At 42.9% G+C, this 13,870-nt stretch overlaps 1 protein-coding gene across 5 annotated transcripts in view; it reads right to left on the reverse strand.

Annotated features, from left to right (window-relative positions):
• Positions 1-13,870, reverse strand: part of GALNT7 (polypeptide N-acetylgalactosaminyltransferase 7) — a 118,831-nt gene that overhangs the window by 93,839 nt on the left and 11,122 nt on the right. The gene's annotated exons all lie outside the window — the stretch shown is intronic.

The raw sequence follows: 13,870 nt of genomic DNA on the forward strand, positions 1-13,870 counted from the left end.
TTTTTTCTTATTAATTAGGGAACTATCAAATAACTGTAAGTATCTCATTCATATCTGAAAGCAAGTCAAGTGAGCAGTTAGGGTTATTATTAATTTCCATATAACTTGAAGGCAGCTACACTTTTGAATGTATAACATCAATAAGAGGCACATTTTAGTTTTCAGGTTTAAATTAAAATGTCAATAGAAGCCACATGGTGATATGTATTTTTTCCATATGACATTATTAAACACCACGTGACATTTTTGAAAGCTTCTTTGAACTCCACACCAGATCTCGTGTCTGTCTACTGTCCAAGAAACCACACATCTGTGTACGTCAAGCCGAAGTCCCCTTCCCCACCTCACTAACCACGCTCATAGTAAGCACGGAATGGAACAAACTTCGTAATGGCGATCAGACTGTCCAGAGATTCATCAGGGTAAGGACAACTCTGCTCCTACACTGAGAAACCATTTACCTTCAGACGCAGTGTCCCTAGAGAAGAAAATATGTTTCTGGCTTACACTCATAGATGCTGGAGGCCCTGGGAAGTGAGGGGTGCTCTATGCTACTTTTGTTCCTCTGCAGAATGATCCTAAGGAGAACCGACTCAAGCATGTCAATTTAAATTCTGGAGTGAATGGAATTGCATTAGATCCAGAGAACTGGTCCAAATACAAAACTCACGGCAAGGTTAGCCTAGAACTTGAGCTGGTCACTCAGACCCCCTTCAATCCGTGGAAGACTGTTCTGCTTGCCCGTCTGACAGACGGTTTTAAATGCCCTTTAAGAAATAACTCAAGTTGGTCACAAATACTTAGGGAAGAGGCTGAACAAGTAAAAATAAAGTATAAGAGGTATGGCAGACTTGTTTAATGACACTTCATCAAGCCCAACACATAATTCCAAATCCCAGAGGCACACTTTGTATTTTGGTCTTGAAATTAAAGAAAGGGCTTTATAAATACTTCATGTGTATGTGAAACCGAATCTTACGAATGAATTGAGTTTTTAGTATTAAATGGGCACTGAAAATTAGCACCTGCACCTTAACCACTGATTCTGGGCTGAAATTTAGCTGAGGAAATCTAAGTTGGAAGTTCTCAGTTTCACACAACCTTTCACTGGTCTCTTCAGCAGCAACAAAAGATAGAGAGGACATTGTCAAGATTGGGTCTGGACGCACCCATGGCTAAAAGCCAGATTACATTTATCTTTTATAAGATAAAATCCTAATCTAAGGCTCACATGAAACTACCTCCAAAAAAGTGCTTAGATTCAAAACCTAGTATTAGTTTCATTTTATTGTCAGCAAACATCATCTCTCCCTTGTTTCTAACCATAATGAATCCTTAAATTTACACTTAAAGCCACAGACGATTACTGTGATTATGAAAGTACTGAGAACAAAAAGTTCCCCAAACTTTCCAAATATTTTCTAAAAATTGCAGTATGGTATTTACCAACCCTGGGTAGTAAGACAGACTTTCCAACTTAATAAGTGAACTAAACACAAGGCATGTACAAAACATGTCTCTATAAATACTGTGTATTAAAAAGTTATATTAGGGGCTTCCCTGGTGGTGCAGTGATTAAGAATCTGCCTGCCAATGCAGGGGACACGGGTTTGAGCCCTGGTCTGGGAAGATCCCACATGCCGAGGAGCAACTAGGCCGGTGAGCCACAACTACTGAGCCTGTGCTCCGCAACAAGAGAGGCTGTGATAGTGAGAGGTCCGCGCACCGCGATGAAGAGTGGCCCCCGCCTGCCACAACTAGAGAAAGCCCCCGCACAGAAACGAAGACCCAACACAGCAAAAATAAATAAATTAATTAATAAACTCCTACCCCCAACATCTTCTAAAAAAAAGTTATAATATTAAATCTGACAATAAGGACTCCAATTAGCTTACATCATTAGCTTCCTTAACCTTCTATTAACTCTTAAGGCTTTTAATACTCTGTACCCTAAACAAATACAGTAAAATAAATAATAAAGTCATGAAGCAATTAGTTGAACCGTTAAAAAAATATTTAATTGGTTCCTAGACTATCAAAAAGACCTTAAATCCATTTACGAATAAGAAAGCTGAAAACTAAGTCTAACTGCTTTCGCTATAAAATTCCGTGACTACATAGCCTGTGAACAAAACTTACATATTAGCCAAAAACTCAGAGTAAATACAGCAATAAATGATGAATACTGTTAACAACTGAACGTGTTTAGCCTCGTCTTTAAAACTTAATAGTCTACAGCTTTGGTACAATCATCTGATTTTATAAGCCACTCGGACACCTCCCCAGTAAATGACAGATTTATTCCCAATTCATTAAGTGCATATTCTTTAGAAACCAAGTAAATATGACACTTTTTCTTAACCAGAAAAAAAAAATTTAATTTTTGAGATTATAGTTAAAGCAAATACACTACTCATTAGCACTATCAACTAAATGCCAACGATTTGGGAGGTAAATTCCTTTTTTCTACTTTGTTGGCTTCTGGGTTATCATTCATGTAAACTGAAATCTCTACAAATTTCATATTATATACAGTCATACTATATATCAGTTAATGATTCTTTGTGAAAAAAGATCAACAGAAAGCCAGACAGACATCTTAAAAAATGATAGAAAAACAGATTATACTCTTGTACAAAAACACGCTTCATCTTCCTTGATGGCCACACCTCAGACCCAAAGGTCAGGTCTGGGGAGAGAAAAAGACAGAGGCAGCGACAGAAGACATGAGGGCTGAGAAGCAACTTCCTGCCTGGGATTTGAGAGCCCTGCCCAGAAACCTTCTCTGCTTTATATATATGATTGCCATGACAGTAATTCATTTGGCTTGAGGCAGAAGGTTATTTCTGTACGGGGCGCCATGTTACTCTTTGTGTATAATTTGTGTATAAGTTACAGAAGCCCATTTAAGTTAGCTTAAGCAAGACAGCATTTATTATAAGGATGCAGGCAAATGTCACAGAACCGAATCTGCAGGAAGAACAGGTAGGTCTCGGGGAAATCAGAAGGTTCTCAGGCAGAAGTAGAATTGTCTCCTGTGCCTGTCCTTCTCTGTAACATCCTTCACCTCTGCTTCTGGGGAGAAAGTCCACCCTATTCCTTTCTCTGATGACTGGTTTCCTCAGAAAGACTTCCAGGTTTTCCTCACCAAACTCTGCCCTGTATGTTTGATGTTTAAGGAGCTGACCGTGGTGCTGTGTCTACAGACCACCTCTTGTGGACAATGCCACGTGACTCAAAGGTCCCAGGACCAAGACTGTAAGTGATCGAGCTTAGATACCTCTGTTCCCATCAGCTGTGTCCGTGGGACAGGGCTACGCCTTCCAAACCACGGACAGGGACAGAGACCAGGATGTGGTTTCAGGTCCCTTAGAAACAGAATGTTATGCAGAGTATAACATTCAACACCGTCACAAAGAGGAGCACGGAGGGAGAAAGGTTTAGGCAGATGCCCTTTGATTCCCCCCCCCCACTACAATTTAATTCTGTTGCCTTTCAAGGCAATGACGACAACACAGGAGCTCACCTGCACCTATAGAAGTGCCCCCTCCCCCCCGAGGCATGGCAGCCGGGGCAGCTTTCAGTGTCTGGCGATTCTGATACCCCTCAAGACAGGTCCCACATACAGAAACTAGAAACTGTTCTGGGGGAGGGGCTGGAAACTAATATGAAAATGGGACGAGACAGCTTCAGCTTGAAGATAAGGAAAAAATAATAGGACTCTTTTGCTTATAAAAGTGAACATCTCAGCAAAAATATGGCTGAAGGACAGAAAGTCTTAACGGACAGGGTGGGAGGGAGGAGGCCTGTTAAATTCAAAATTCTGAAACACGAAGATCCCCTTGAAGCCGAAATGAGGATGTTTTTAGGACAACTGAGTAACGCTTCTCCGTAACATAAAGTACGTACAGGGCACATGCCACCTTCGTAACTACTTCCTTCTCCCCCCAGGTCCGAGTCTCTGCCTGCTGCCCTTCCCCCTCCCCACCCCCCCGGCCCAAGTCCCACCTCTGCAGATGAGCCCCAAAGTCAACTCTCCTCCACGAGCCTCTCGTTTCCACTTTCCAGGCACAGTTCATTCTATCTTAATACTGAATGTGTAATATTTGTTTCTGCACATTCACCTTGTTCCACAAACTAGGCTGTTGCCTCCCTGGGGACGGAGCGTGCAGCCTCATCATCCTTGTTTCAAGGCCCAGCAAAATGCAAGACACAGACAAAGTTTAAGTCATTTTTAAGTGAGCCACAGACCCTGGAAATAAACTCAAGAAAGACTCAAGGAGATGTATAAATAGTAGCTTCATAACAGGTTTCGAAAGGAAAGAAAGGAAAATCCAAGCTGCGTCCTTAACGCTGAGGCTGTGAGGATGGAGGTGAGCTCTCTCGCGTGAACACACCGGGGTCCAGGTGTGAGACAGCACGAGACCTGTGCATGCAGGTAGGGCACCTGGAAAAGAAAGCCTATTCTTGTCTCACTGGGAAGTCAGATCCACCTCGGGGCCAGTCCAGACCTACTCCCTGATTTCTCTCTCGGTGCTGTTTGGCCCAAACCCTTCCAGGAGGAAGGTCCCAAAGGAAGACTTTATATCCAGGAAGTACCGTGCTGGTCATTAAACCACTGTCTTCTCGGCCCCAACCCTCCCTTCTCTATTCCACCCTGGCATCAGGACCTCTACAAACTCTTCCCCCTTTAGGCCTTGGCAACAGGAAGCGCTCGAGGGCGGCAGGAAGGCTGGCACAAGAGATCCCTACTTTGCTTGCTCTCCGAGTAAAAGCCCTTCGCCACAGCAGCTGGTGTGGTTCCAGATTCCAGCATTTATCCCACCCAGCCCTGACCCCCAAAACAGCCTCATGACGTTCTAGAGATACAACAGGCCAGGGCCCTCACCAGGCCACCCCTGAGATCTGAACCCCAACTAGCTGGGCCCTCCCCTCCTGTGAGCTGCTAAATTCTGATACTCCCACCTCTCCCTTTCATCCTCCCCACGTTTCTGACAGTGGATAAAGTGTCCCTCCCGATGCAGGGAGGGGGGACTGATCCAGTTAGCAGAAAAAAAAGACCAAGAAACCATTTAATGTATTAACAATCTAACAAACAAAAGAACAGGATTTTAATGTGATAAAATTAATTACCACAGTAATTCAATGTGATAACACTATGTTAAAAGTGCCGCTTGGTGATTACAGGTGCATAAGAGGAACTTAAAACTTTCTCCTATTGATGTGAGCATAGCAGACAAGCCTGAGAGTCTCAGAACCAACAGTTAATCAAGTGATACAAAAAGTCACAGATTTTACGTTTGGGTAAGAAGATCAAACATACAGCAGATACCAAAACCAAGGTGATCTTTCCAGGGAAGGGGAAGTTAGATAGAAGCCAAAGGTTGAGTGACAAGGGGCTTTTGACCCCTGATTTACAACTTTATCCTTAAAAAGCTTACATGCTATTACTCCGTGGCAAAGACCACTATTTCCAATTTCCTTTCTCCTCTTCCCTCTCAGAATTAACCACCTCCTAACCTCGGAGCTCTATCCATGCATGTGGCCACCCAGAATAAAGATACATTTCCAACATCCCTCAGAGTGAGGATATTAGGCCAGTGGAATGTAGCTGAAGGTGATACTACAGATGGAGCAGCAACCCCTTTCTGCTTCCATCCTTCCCACCGCAGGGATGCATTCTAGACCACGAGGGAATGACAGAGCAACAAGGCAGAAGGGGCACAGATCCCGATGATGTCACGCAGGACCGCGGAGGATGGCTGGTCAGTCTGGGTATTTATGTAGGAGGAGAACCCCTAAATTTTTAGATTTCTGTTACAGTAGTCAAATCTGTATTTTGATACAGACCCCAAATATCTAATCGCCATGCCTTCACATTCACGTGGAACCAGGGGGGCCCACTGACACCTGAACCTCTGACCTGCCTCCCCCATTTCCCCAGGGAAGGCTGGGATGGTGGCAGGAGTCCTCTGTCTCAAAGACATCCAGAGGCATTATGCACACTGAATACGCAGTGAAAACGCTCAAGACAGATGATGGTAATTTTGTACACAGAAGTTCCCTGGAGCACAGGAAGACTATCCATGATTACTGCAGGCAGTTTCCAAAAGAAAAGGTAGTACTTTCAGTGTGAACCTTATTAGACTCATACTTTAAAATTAGAAGCTTCACTCAGCCTTGCCTGTGCAGAAAAATTTATCCACAAAACAAATACGATGCATCTTTGATTTTCTGTGCCTGTAAAATGTCTGTAAAAGCAGTTTATTTGGTTTAGGGGACGTGGTTTGATATTTTCATGATATGAGTTTCCAGTAGCTGAAACATAATTTATACACTGGACATCTAATTCCACATGAATAGCAATCTACTATGGGTTATACTTAAAACGATTTGTCTCACAACCCAAGTCAAAGAACCACTTATGCTGGGATTCCCAGGATAAAAGAAATTCTTAAATATAAATACTTAGACTCAACGGGCTGCTCAGGCAATGGGGCAAGACGTCGGTGACGGCCAAGCATGGCTGTTCTAAGAAACCTCTTTGAACTGATCGGTAGGATTTTTCTGTAATTGTGAAATACGTGCTGTGTATGAGAATTTACAACAGAACTGAAGTCATGTTGGATGAATAATGCAGCAAGATCAGGGAGTTGTGTCCCGCTGGAAAGCAACACAGGGGCAAGCCCGGGTGCCGAGTGCTCCCTGGAAGAGGGGTCCTCCCTGGAGGAAGAGCACTGGCCCTCTGGTCCCCCGGGTGCTCTGTCACTTTGATCCAGCTCCAGCAGCCTGTACTCTCCGGATGCCAGCATTCTCTAGAGACTGAGTCAGTGACCAGGTCCCTTTGTGAAAGACGAGATGAAATCTCTAAGTTTACTTCCTATGGGACTCTTCAGAGCTTTTAACAATCCAAGGTACACTGTGAGCCTCTAAGGGGCTGATATAACATGAAACAGTTCTCAGCCTTATTGGCCCAAGAAATCTTGGAAGTAACTCCTGCTAGTACATCTTGGTTCACAGTACACAGTTCAGGAAGTGCCACTGGGTGGTACTGGATCCCACCGGAGAGGGTGGGCTGGGTTTGAACTCTGGTTCCACTACTTACGAGGCCAGTGACCTCGAGCAAGGCGTTTAATTTCTCTAAGCCACAACTTTCCTCATCTGTAAAATGTCAGAAGATTAAATTGAGAATGTGGACAAGCCTAGAGGGGAGCATAGTAAGAATTCAATAAAAGTTCCTGATTAGTATTTGATGCTCACCAATTCATTTTCAGACTAGAATTCTGGGTGAGGAGAGACAGTGCTGACCTATTATTTTTTATATATATATATATAATATTATATATTATATATATATTATTATTATATTTATTAATATAATATTATTATATTATTATTATATAATATATTATTATATATATTATATTATATATATATATATACACACACACACACAAATAAACAAACAAAATGTATGTGTGTGCTTAAAATAAGATTCAAGGTCATAGAAAAGAAAAGCCTTATCACTGCACAGTGAAAGGCGTAGTCCAACTATGCAAGGATTAAAAGGGCATAATTCTCATTTTTAAATGTTCCTAATATAGAGAAGAGTATTTGAGAAAAATTCAGAAGTGGCAGAGCTGAATCAGTAAAAAGAAAAATGAGTCTTCACAGCTCAGAGACAATAGGATCAGGGTTAGTAAAGCTAACAACGTCTTTACTAAGCCTCATAATTAACGCCAGGGCAGTGACTCAGATTTCTTACTACTCATTCACTAAGCAGAGGTTTAAAAGCTCAGAGTGTTTAGCAGCCACAACTCAAAACTAGTGTGGACGGTGCTGGGGAAGAGTATGAGAGACAGTGGGATGAGCGTCCTGCACAGACCAGCTGCTCGTCCAGCTCCATTTAACTGCCGGCTTAGCCAGGACGCACCCAAAATGAGTTTAAACAGCAACTTTTATAAACCATCCAACACAACTCAGAATCATATCGATGCCTTTTTTTTTTTTTGGAAGGGGCAGGTGGAAAAACAACTTTGCAAATGTGATGCACACGACAGTGTAGGGTCTGCAATTTCCAGCATATTTCCCTCATGTCCTCTTTCCTTAAATCACCTCCACACTAAAATGACCAAGTGCTAAAAGATTACCTTACAAAACAGTATATATCCTAGAAACAATATATAAATTAAAATATTTCTACAGTAAAATAAAAAAGGCAATCCACAAAGTAGTACATATAAGGTCTTTGTCTATAAATGGTTAAATTTGAGCAAGGAATACACCAGACAGATCATAATAATTAGTTTTGAGTAAGATGGATTACAGGTGATTTTTAGTTTCCTACTTTCTTTCACATTTTTATATTTTCTACAGTGAACGTATGGTTCTAGGTACTTTTGCCGCAAACATTTTTGCCTCATAACGAATTGGCTATTTTGCAGTAGAACATAAAATAACAAAAAACAAAAATAGCAAAAAAAAACCAAGAGGGGCATGAAAAAAGACAGTGAAACGTGACAAATGAATAACTAAATTAAAAAGACTTTATTGTGAAATACAAAATATTTGAGTATATTAAAAATGTGTGTAGACCATGGCAATACTGCTCAAATAACTGGTTGTATCTCATGTCAACCGTGGTGTGCATCAAACTAAGAAACCATCTCTCAGGGCAAATCGTCGGCTTAAGGCCACCAACGTGGTCCTAACGGGAAGAACTGCTACCACATTTCGACCAGTTGAAACCAAACCATCAAACCAAAAACTGCCAAGCAGTTATGTTATCATTCAAGGTAAAACTGCCCGACGGCCACTTGTTATGTGGCAAAGAAGCCTACAGCGAAGCTGCTTACGGTGAAAATGTGGGTATGTGAACATGCATTTCCTTCAGGAGAAAAGTGTGACTCACAAGTAAATAAATAAATGATAGCGTTTTCCTCTCTCCCCATTTTAGAATATGAGTTCACCAAAGGGCATAACTTTTAAGGCAGAAGTCTAAAGTCTAGGATACTCATCCCCTTTTCACTAATAATTCAAAATACGGAATTCATAACAAATTTGCATAATGTAAGTATTATCATTCTTTTAAGCACTCTCGCAACGACACAGGAATTATTATGCTCTTCCAAGGAGGAAGAAGGGACGGAAGAAAGAGAAAACAAGATGGGCGACACTGCAGGTTAACCCGGCCCCGGGGGCTCCGACACGGGAGGCCTGACGGAAGCCCAAGGGCAGCGCTGGGACAGATCCTGGGTCTACTTCCCGGACGCGGGTAAGGAGGCTGGGAGAATCCGTCCCCAGGCCAAGCCCACCTTCAACCCAGGGTCCACGTGCCACTTTTACCATGTGATTGACAGAGGGATGTCAGCTTTCGCTTTTAATCTCCAGCTTGTCTGGCGCAGCTTCCTGCTCTACGAGCCAGGAGGCAAATTAATCATCAGCAGAATTCCCCCAGGATACTCAGTATTCGAGGGGATTAACAGCCATAGTTATCAACACGGACATAGGGTGAGGGCCCCATCCTTCCCCTCCCCCCAGGACCCTGAGCCGCAACAGAACGCCTCCCCTTTCCGTGGCGCGTCTTCCCACCTCTCCCGGTTCACACGCTCTGCCCTGCCCCAAGCCCTGGAAGGAATGCTGTAATCCACTTCAGTGCGCCTTCCCTAGGAATCTTTTCTCAATTCTGCACTGATTTGGGTTTTTCATAATCTCAGTGACAGAGTCAGAAGAAACCACCAGTGAAGTATCAGATTATTTCAAAACCACGAGGCTGCCGAATGTCTGGACCCTAAACAGGGCTTGTCCTTACTTGCCTGGCACACAGTTTACACGACAGAAACGTTACGATCAGGAGTTGGGTAGGCTCTGAGGCTGCACCAGGAAATAAACTTCCCCACAGCACAGACGTGACCTCCACTACCTCCTGGTGACTGGCCTACAGGGCGAAATTCTAAGCCGAGTATTCCTGGGCTTCAGGTCTCTTCCGCTTGGGCCAAATATCCAATACATTTTAATTCCTTACAACGCCCGGGACAGGAAGCATTTACAAAGCCCTGTAAATCATACAGATGTAGGCCCAGTATCCTTAGAACCTCAGCGAAGTCTCTCAGAGAAGAAACTGTAGTCGTATAAATCTCAAATGACGCTAGCTTTCCCTCCCCTAACTGAGTTTTCCCACCTTTCTTTCTGATACTCACTAACCTTCGCTGCAGCAGTAAGTCTGGCATCTAGGAGATGGGTCCTTTCAACACCCCAGGGGCCCCCGATGGACCCGCCATCCACTCCCTGAACACACTCGACATTCTCTGGGCGGGCAAAGGGGATTCCGAGTGGTGGTGAGCAGATCGGAATGCAGATTTCTCTGGCTTTCTGCTTCACCACAAACCAGTCAAAGCTTGCTGGTTTTGTTTGTTGTTTTACTTTTCTGGGTGTCAGTCACTATTACAAATTTTTTTTTTTTTGCGGTACGCGGGCCTCTCACTGTTGTGGCCTCTCCCGTTGCTGAGCACAGGCTCCGGACGCACAGGCTCAGCGGCCATGGCTCACGGGCCCAGCCGCTCCGCGGCACGTGGGATCCTCCCGGACCGGGGCATGAACCCGCGTCCCCTGCATTGGCAGGCGGACTCTCAACCACTGCGCCACCAGGGAAGCCCTACAAATATGTTTTTAAACGTACACCTGTGATATCCTAAATAAAAACTGCTATGAGTAGCAGCACTGGCCCATGGATTTAGGAAGCAAGTGAATCAAATTTACATCTAAATGGAAGGCACGAGAAATAAATCAGGGACCCGACCTAATATGGCACTGCACATTTTCTGATTTTTTTTTTTTTTTAACCACCTAAAGACTCTGACAAGTGGATAATTTGTCACCTGATGAGAGATGGTGGGAATGGAGAGAAGTCGATTGAAACTTCCACTTGCAGGGTATTAACATGTCAAAGTACCAATAGCATGGTTTAAAATTTTTTTTCAAAAATGTTATCAAGTAACGTTGCATGCTCCACTTAGTAATTTAAATTTGATTCGAATTTCGTCACTGCATATATGAGGCGATTTAAAATTTTAAGCCCATGCCAACCAAGGAAAATCTGCAGTCCTTTGTCAGAAAGGAATCTCCTACAAGGAAAGCAAATCTCTAATGTTACTTCCATTCCAAGTCAATAGTTCACAAGATGAAACAGCTTCTTAGAGCATCTTGTTAAAAAAAAAAAGTGAGGCATGTAAGAGTTGTGGGGAGAGGATGCACAGCAGTAACAGAAAGAGCAAAAAGGTTAAAAAAAGAGAGAGAAAAGGTTCATTTCATTGTCTGTAATTTTAAAAATGAAATTTTATTTTATCATTAGCACTGACTCATCACAAGAGTTATGGGTAGAACAGACGACTGTGAAGGTTCAGTTATCTTTAATTTAAAAGAATTGGGTATTTTCAGAAAATGCAACCTGTGTTAAAAAAAATTCTGAGTAAGCTGCTGGCCTCACCATTCAGAGGCAACATGCTGGGTGCCCAAATGGCAGGGCTGGATTTTTCTAGCTACTCGATGGTCAATAAAATATATGACTGACATTTTTAACCCTGAAGGAATTATTCTCACATTTGGCACCCACTGGGACCCAAAGACACCGACCAACCACTCCATAAATGTCTCATAACCAGAGAAGGAAATCCCCTGTCCCAAGGGAGGAAAAAGTAGTTGAACAGATTTCAGTTTTCATGAAGAACTGAAAAAACTGTAGAAAAGGTATGGCAATTCACTAGGAAACAAAAATGCTGAACAAATACAAATATATTACCTTTGCTGTTACCTTAAGTTTGCTTTTCTGTAATATTAAAAATCATCTCTTCCTTAACTGTCACGACTATTTCCTTTTGGCTACTCTTTCTGCATTGTATCTATCCTTCTAAGCCATAAATCACTACACAGAGATGTTTGCTTTCAAACACAAGTACCTGTTATTTAAGTTAAAGAAGGAGATGCAAATCAGAACACAGGTTACAAGCCACTCACTTTATCTTCAGGAAGTGATTTTTGCCAACACAGAACAAAGATTTTAGCGTCTACTTTTCTCTTAGTGTTACCAGTTAACTGAGCAGAGATCAAGGATGACAACTGCCTCTTAGGAAACAGGACTGTACACTGTGAAACTATTTATTAGACTCTGGCTGCAATTTTCTTCCATTCAGTCAGAGGTACAGGCTGGCACTCTTCCTGCGGCAGTAACTCATGGAAAGGAAAATGAAACCACATTCATTAAAGCCTTCCTCAGATTTCAAAGGGGATGCTGGAGAGAGAATCTGAGAATACCCGTGTAGAACATACGTCCTCTGACACATACTTCAGGCCACGCCAGTGCCTCTTTACTCAAGCTGGGAAGCAAGCAGAACCTGGGGAAAGCCTGGCATTTGGGGCTCTATCATCTTTGCAGGTTTGATGTCGCTCTTCAAAGTTTTCGAGGTTAACAACTGTGCTTACGTGTGCTCTACATTTATTTTAAAATAGAAGTTATATGTGCCATGGTTTGGAGTCTAAATGCTAACTACAAAAAGAAGAGTAAGAGTTATCTCAATTTCACACAGAAAATGTATTCCTTTAAAACACCAAGGTACTTGGAAATCATCCTCTTTTAGCACATTTTTAGAATAGAGAATTTTAGAAGACTATTTGCTAAAAGTATTTTTCTCTTGACTACCCACTAAAATCTCCCTGGACTGTAAGCAAATTTATTTTAATTGGCCACCACAATGGAAACACTCTCCTGCAAACTTTTTTTTTTGTGGTATGTGGGCCTCTCACTGTTGTGGCCTCTCCCATTGCGGAGCACAGGCTCCGGACGCGCAGGCTCCGGACGCGCAGGCTCTGTGACCATGGCTCACGGGCCCAGCCGCTCCGCGGCATGTGGGATCTTCCCAGTCCGGGGCACGAACCCATGTCCCCTGCATCGGCAGGCGAACTCTCAACCACTGCGCCACCAGGGAAGCCCGCAAACTTTTTTTTTTTAATTTAACTTTTATTTTGTTTGGATGCACTGGGTCTTCGTTGCTGTGTGCAGGCTTTCTCTAGTTGCGGCAAGCGGGGGCTACTCTTCGTTGCGGTGCGTGGGCTTTTCATTGCGGTGGCTTCTCTCATTGCGGAGCACGGGTTCTAGGTGTGTAGGCTTCAGTAGTTGCAGCACGCGGGCTCAATAGTTGCGGCACGCGGGCTCAGTAGTTGCGGCACATGGGCCCTAGAGCACGTGGGTTTCAGTAGTTGCAGTGCATGGGCTCAGTTGTTGTGGCTCACAGGCTCTAGAGCGCAGGCTCAGTAGTTGTGGCACACGGGCTTAGTTGCTCCGCAGCATGTGGGATCTTCCCGGACCAAGGCTCGAACCTGTGTCCCCTGCATTAGCAGGCAGATTCTTAACCACTGCGCCACCAGGGAAGTCCCCCACAGGATTCTTTTATAAATACTGGACTTCGAATTTCCCCGAGTCCATCATGCAGAGCAAGTTAATGAAACTGCATGCCTATATTTCCCCATTCTATCAATCCTTTGCTTAAATGCTAAAATGTAATTATATATTTTAAGTGATCAAAACTTCCAATCTTGACAGTGATCTTTTAGCTTAAAAAACTAAACCCTCTACCAGAGTAGAAAAATCTGCATGTGTAACTTAATGAGATTTAAGTCATTTCCATTCCATTACTCTAAAAAGCACTTTGTACTCATTTGTTCTGTATAATTGAGAGCTTATTTGCCAAAAACTCTAATGGATTTTTTAATTCATTTTAAACACCCTGGCAAGAGTTAGCAGATTTTTGAATAGGGGGTTTAAAACACTTTCTTTTAAAAGAAAGGATGTAAAATCCTACACATTGTCAAGGTAACA

The sequence above is a fragment of the Leucopleurus acutus genome (assembly GCF_964270905.1).
Source record: "Leucopleurus acutus genome assembly, chromosome: 7".
In the NCBI taxonomy this organism is placed as follows: Eukaryota; Metazoa; Chordata; class Mammalia; order Artiodactyla; family Delphinidae; genus Leucopleurus; species Leucopleurus acutus.